The 5,680-nt window shown below is 34.6% G+C and overlaps 1 non-coding gene across 1 annotated transcript; it reads left to right on the forward strand.

Annotated features, from left to right (window-relative positions):
- The first annotated feature begins 3,654 nt into the window (after positions 1 to 3,654).
- On the forward strand, positions 3,655 to 3,761 carry LOC122098273. The gene has a single exon (XR_006145710.1). It is a non-coding gene; the product is annotated as a U6 spliceosomal RNA (small nuclear RNA).
- The last annotated feature ends 1,919 nt before the right edge of the window (positions 3,762 to 5,680 follow it).

The raw sequence follows: 5,680 nt of genomic DNA on the forward strand, positions 1-5,680 counted from the left end.
GACAGAGAGAACTCACAGAAGAAAGATAACATTTGCAGCAGATAAAGTTGATTTATAACCTGAGGCAATCTATTTAAATCTGTTCAAATTTCTCCCCTACTCCAAACTGCCCTCTTTGAATAATTTTGTTTGCTTGTCCCAAGACTTCCCTTCATTAACTGCTTAAAATTTTGAGAGGTCATATTCATACTCTCTAGAGATTGCTGTTTGGTTGTAATTTTTGTGTGATTTTTCACTGAATTTCAAAAGGTTGTGCAAGTGTGTTACAGTTAAATATGTCCATCTAACTGTCCAATGCTCCTGGATCAGATTCACTCCTATCATTGTCAACCAACTCCTTCTCCAAAATTTATTTCAGATTTACCACTTCCTTTATCACATGTGTACATTGATATTCTAGCTGTACTTGCCCCTTGTTCCATTTTTCATTCATTCTATGTATTTACTATTATTCCTCTCTGGCTTCAACTTCCTGATAATCATTCTGTTAAACTGTCTGCTAATAGTTTAAAGGTTTATATACATTCCATGGAGTTTCAATCCTGTATATACTTGAACTTATGTCATCTTATATTTCCATAATTCATTCATCTGCTATAAGAATTCATAAGACTGGAGACGTGAAGCACCTAGACATGATTTAATTCTCATCCATTTGGAAGATTAATCTTTAGTCAACAAGAAAGTTTAAAAATGGTTTAGAATGTATTCCAAACTACCAATTTTATAAATGGCTTTGTACAATGGTGTGTGATTATTTTGTTATACATGGGATAATATTTTCTACTACATTTAAGTTTTGGAAAAAAGAAAATTAAAATTTAATATTATAGAGGAATATGATAGAAATGAAAGACAGATTTTATGTTTGTCACATCTCTGATGAGTACCCATATTCAAGACTTACTATGTTAGACAGATAGGGAAAACATAAAATAACATATGATAAGGCAACTATTTGGGACTTTTTAAAATGTACCTTATTAAATAATGAAATTTACTTTATTAGGTAAAGTTTGGGTTTGAAATATGGGAGGCTGAGATATTTAACAAATTTTGAAAGACACCTAATGAATAACACAAACGGTGGGTGGTACTATTTCTACAGTTTAATGAATGGTTGAACCTGATTGGCATTAGTGCTGGGTAAGTAAATCAACTCTATTGTAACTCTATTGTAACTCTATTGCCACTAAGTATCATCTATTTGTCAAATGTTATTTTGGTGAATGTGATTTTTTTTGGTAGGTCGGGGGGCTTGAACTCTGGGCTTGGGCACAGTCCCTGTGCTGTTCAGCTCAAGGGGAGCACTCTACCACTTGAGCCACAGTGCCACTTCTGATATTTGAGTGGTTTATTGGAGATAAGAGTCTAACCGACTTTCCTGCCCGGGCTGGCTTTGAACCGTGATCCTCAGATCTCAGCCTCCTGAGTATTTAGGATTACATGCATGAGCCACTAGCACCTGGTTTGCGAATTTGATGTTTCAAAGTTTATTTGAAAAAGAATACACTTTCAGGAGATTAAATATTTTGAGAATGACAATATTTTTATACCACAGAACCAAGTTTTACTGAAGTACCTGTGTATTTTTTTTATTGCGAAAATACTGTACACAGGGGTTACAATTACATGGGCAAGATAATGAGTGCATTTCTTATCAAGCATTGTAGCCTCCTCCTTTGTTTCCCCTTCCCATCCCTTCGCATCCTCCCCCTGCTCCCCCGACCTGATCCTCCCCACCACCACCCCCCCGGACCAAAGTTGTAAAGTTTGTTTTTGACATGGCAACTTGTACATCTCACAGTGTTATTAAGCAATAAGGATCTTCTCAATTAATGGTTTTTTTGTGAATTACATTTGACCTCTAAGTCAAGTTTTCCTGGCCTTTATAGACCAATTGTGGATCTATCGTTCCAGGAGCTATTTTTCTGGCCCACTTATGCTGGACTGAAATTGTTCATTAATCATTAGGGGAGGGGTATTAAAAATAATCTTGTGACACTTTGTGATCTTGTTCACTCATATGGGCTGGTCATCTGTAAATTGAAAGTTTGAATTGCAGTACTTTCTCTTAGATTTTGTGATCTCATCCTTCATTTTAAGTTGACTTGCATTTCACTATTGCTTACTGCTAATTCCTGTTTCTCAAGGAATTGAGGCCCTGAAATATTATAGGAAATGAGAAATTGACATGGATCTTCAATTACTTTCTATTGGCAGGTTGCCTGGGCCTAGTAGAGAAGTCTTGACCCTGTTATCTGATGATGTGGGTAACTGGGACATGGGATCCTAGAACCCATACATTTTGCAGAAGAAAAATATCTTGCATACATGATATCAGAAAAATTTGCGTATAATCAATAGGTACGCTTCAGAAATATGGAGAAAAACAGTTTGGAACCAGCGAGTTAAAACAATAAACAGAGCAGCAGAGTAAAATCCTTTATAGTTTAGAGGAAAACAACATTTTTTTTTACCATGTGAATTCAGAAGAACAAGAACACTTAGAAGGTATCACAAGTTTATAGTGAAGACATTACATTGATACTTTTTATATTCTAGTATGTATTCTAAACCTAATTATTTATATTCCAATTCTCTTTATTGGAATAAATAATTATCAATTTATTTGTCAAATTATCAATTTATTTTACTAAGGTTCACTGTGTGAAATATGAAATCAGCACATATAAATATAAAATATCTAACTATATATAATATAATAAAAAGGGCACATGTTTTGCATTGTTCTGTTGTGGTTAGGGTATCAAAGACAACTCTGTTTTAAAGTATTATTGCATTATCTGTACCTCAGTGTTAGGTAGAGTTAAACCTAAAGCTTTAGCATTTGTAGAGGCAAGAGGAAACACTGTGGTTAAAACATTACCAATTTAAGGCCTAATAATGAGGAGAAACATGGACTTCTCCTGGAGCTATGGAAATATTTGGTGATAGAAAGTCAGTAGTGTAAGTTCCTGCCTGGTTGGAAGGTAGACAGGCCAGACATCAGGAAATCATGCATATGAAGAATTTTTTCACCTTGGCGTTAACCTACTTTTGAAATGGTAGGTATAATAAACACTTAAATTTTGATAAAATACCTTCTAGTCTGAACAGTTCTGTCCGAACTGTTCATCTCTCTATGATCCCTTGTAACTAAGATTAGTTTTGTTCCAGTAAGACAATCTATGCTGTCAGGGTAGGATATTCTGGTTCGTCTGTTCCTACATGGAAGAAGGATAAAGGGTCAGGTAGACATTTGTGCCAGTAAGACCTCATTTGGGAAAATTTAAGCTGGAGAAGTTTAGAAGTAGCTCTTAAGCAAGGCTTACTTTGAAACTATTAGCTCCACAAAGCTAACTCAGTTACATAAATAAGTACTTGAAAAAGCCATCACCTTAGGACCTAGCTATAAGTGCTTCAAAGTATGATCAAATCTAAAATGAAAAAGCCTTAAAATTGTCATTGACAAAAAAAACACAAATGTGAGCAATTGACTGAACAATATAATTTTTTTCCACTATACACATTATTTTAGGGAAATAAGATCAATAGTATTGTTAGGAACAATAAGGTTTCCTTGCTACAAATAGGCACCCAAGGATATAAGCCTGTATAAAGATTGCATCATTAATTACTTAAATTTAGAGGATACTACCTGCTTCAGTAGTACGTATACCCAAATTACAACAATACAGAGATTAACATGACACTTGCACAAGGATAATATGGAAATATGTGAAGTATTCCATATTTTTCGTTCTTCAGTTGCAGAAATGAAAAACAGTTATTAAGAAGTTGATTGCAAAATTACAAGCGTAACAATATATGCAAGTGTTAGAATTAAGCATTAGTTTGACATCAGCGTATTAAATCTTCACCTTAGAAAGGCCTTTATATAGAATAACCTTTACAAAACTTTTGAAATTAGTTAACATTGTCATTTTATCCCAAAGAAACATACTACTATAAGAACCTAGAAAAAGGGACTGGGAAGGTGGCTCAGTGGTAGAGAGCTTGCCTTGCATGCTTGAGGCCCTGTGTTCTATTCCTCAGCACAACATAAGCAAAAAAAAGCCAGAAGTGGCGCTGTGGCTCAAGTGGTAGAGTGCTAGCCTTGAGCTGAAGAGCTGAGGGACAGCATCCAGGCCCAGAGTTCAGGCCCACGACTGGACCAAAATACAAAAACAAAAACAAGAACCTAGAAAAAAGTAATCTTAAATTTTCTATATGGAATGCAATCTGAAAGGACACATTTATTAATAAATATATATATTATAAAACAATGTTGAATTCAAAGTATATCTAGGAAAGAATGAAATAGATTATGGATATTATGCAAACACAGAATATAGAATATTTTAAAATATACTTTTTTCAGAAAAGAACCAGAAATATCTTTAGTTTCTGTACCACTCATTTCAACAGATAAGATCAAATTATTTCTGATTAAAAAATCTTAAACTGTGCAGAAATCATTACAGATGTACACAAACAACTCAAATACATTTTGACATCAAAGCCAGGCAATTCACTTGGAAAAATTCCACGGAATTTTTACATTAAGATATTGCTGTTATTTGGATTGTGAAAATATTTTGTATGGACACAAAGAATGGACTGGCATTTTGATGTTTAAGAAACGTAACTGATATCTTAACTATGCTAAATAATGCTGCAATGAACATAGTTGTTCTGATAGCTTTAGTATGGTCTTGTTTGATGCCCCTAAGTAGATGAATGGATTAAGAAAATAGAATCCTATGGAATGGAATTTTATGCCTCCCTCAGAAAGAATGACATTGCCCCATTTGTTAGGAAATGGAAAGACTTGGAAAACAATATATTAAGTGAAGTAAGCCAGGCCCAAACAAACATATATCCTATGGTTTCCCTTATTTGCAATAATTAGTATATGTCTGAGACAAGCAGAAATGGTCAGATAAGTTGATGTTAGGTGAAATGAACCCCAAGATAAGGATTCAAATGTTTTTTTTTTCTTTCTTGCAATTGTTTCTAACATATTTATAAGATGATTTCTTTGTTGCTTTGTATATCCCTCTACCACCGTATAACCCCTGCTTTAATTGTATTTGGTGTTGGTATGATTTGTGGAGGGGAAGGAAAAAATCAAATTGTTTAAATAGGGATACAGGTTGACCCATTGCAACAATGAGATATACAAGATGTCATGTAGAAAAACGAACTTTACAACTTTGGCCAGGGGGAGGGTTAGTGAGGGGGGAGGGGAGTAGGGGGGAGATGAGAAGTTATGGGAAGGGGAAGTAAAGGAGGAGCCAACAATGCTGGGTAAGAAATGTACTCATTACCTTGCCCATGTAATTTTAACCCCTCTGTATGGTGTTTTCACAGTAAAATAATAAAATTCAACAAAAAAAAAAGATAAAAGAAAAGAAACTTAACCGAAACATTACAATTTAATAGAACAATTTGTACAGCCTTCCACAACTTCAAAGAGGTAGTGATGCATACTTATCCTTTTGGTAATATCAAAGGCAGTTTCTTCCAAGTTGTTCTTCAGACCTGGTTTGATATAAGGTTTCAACAGAAGGAGATCCAGTGTATTTTTGCTATCTATATTCCCAGGAGCAAGATGCAAGGGAGTCAAGAGGCGTTTAGTTTGGGCATTGGTATCTGCATCATGATGAAGTAAGAA

This window comes from Dipodomys spectabilis, unplaced genomic scaffold (assembly GCF_019054845.1).
Source record: "Dipodomys spectabilis isolate Male_0828 unplaced genomic scaffold, ASM1905484v1 ptg000469l, whole genome shotgun sequence".
Lineage (NCBI taxonomy): Eukaryota > Metazoa > Chordata > Mammalia > Rodentia > Heteromyidae > Dipodomys > Dipodomys spectabilis.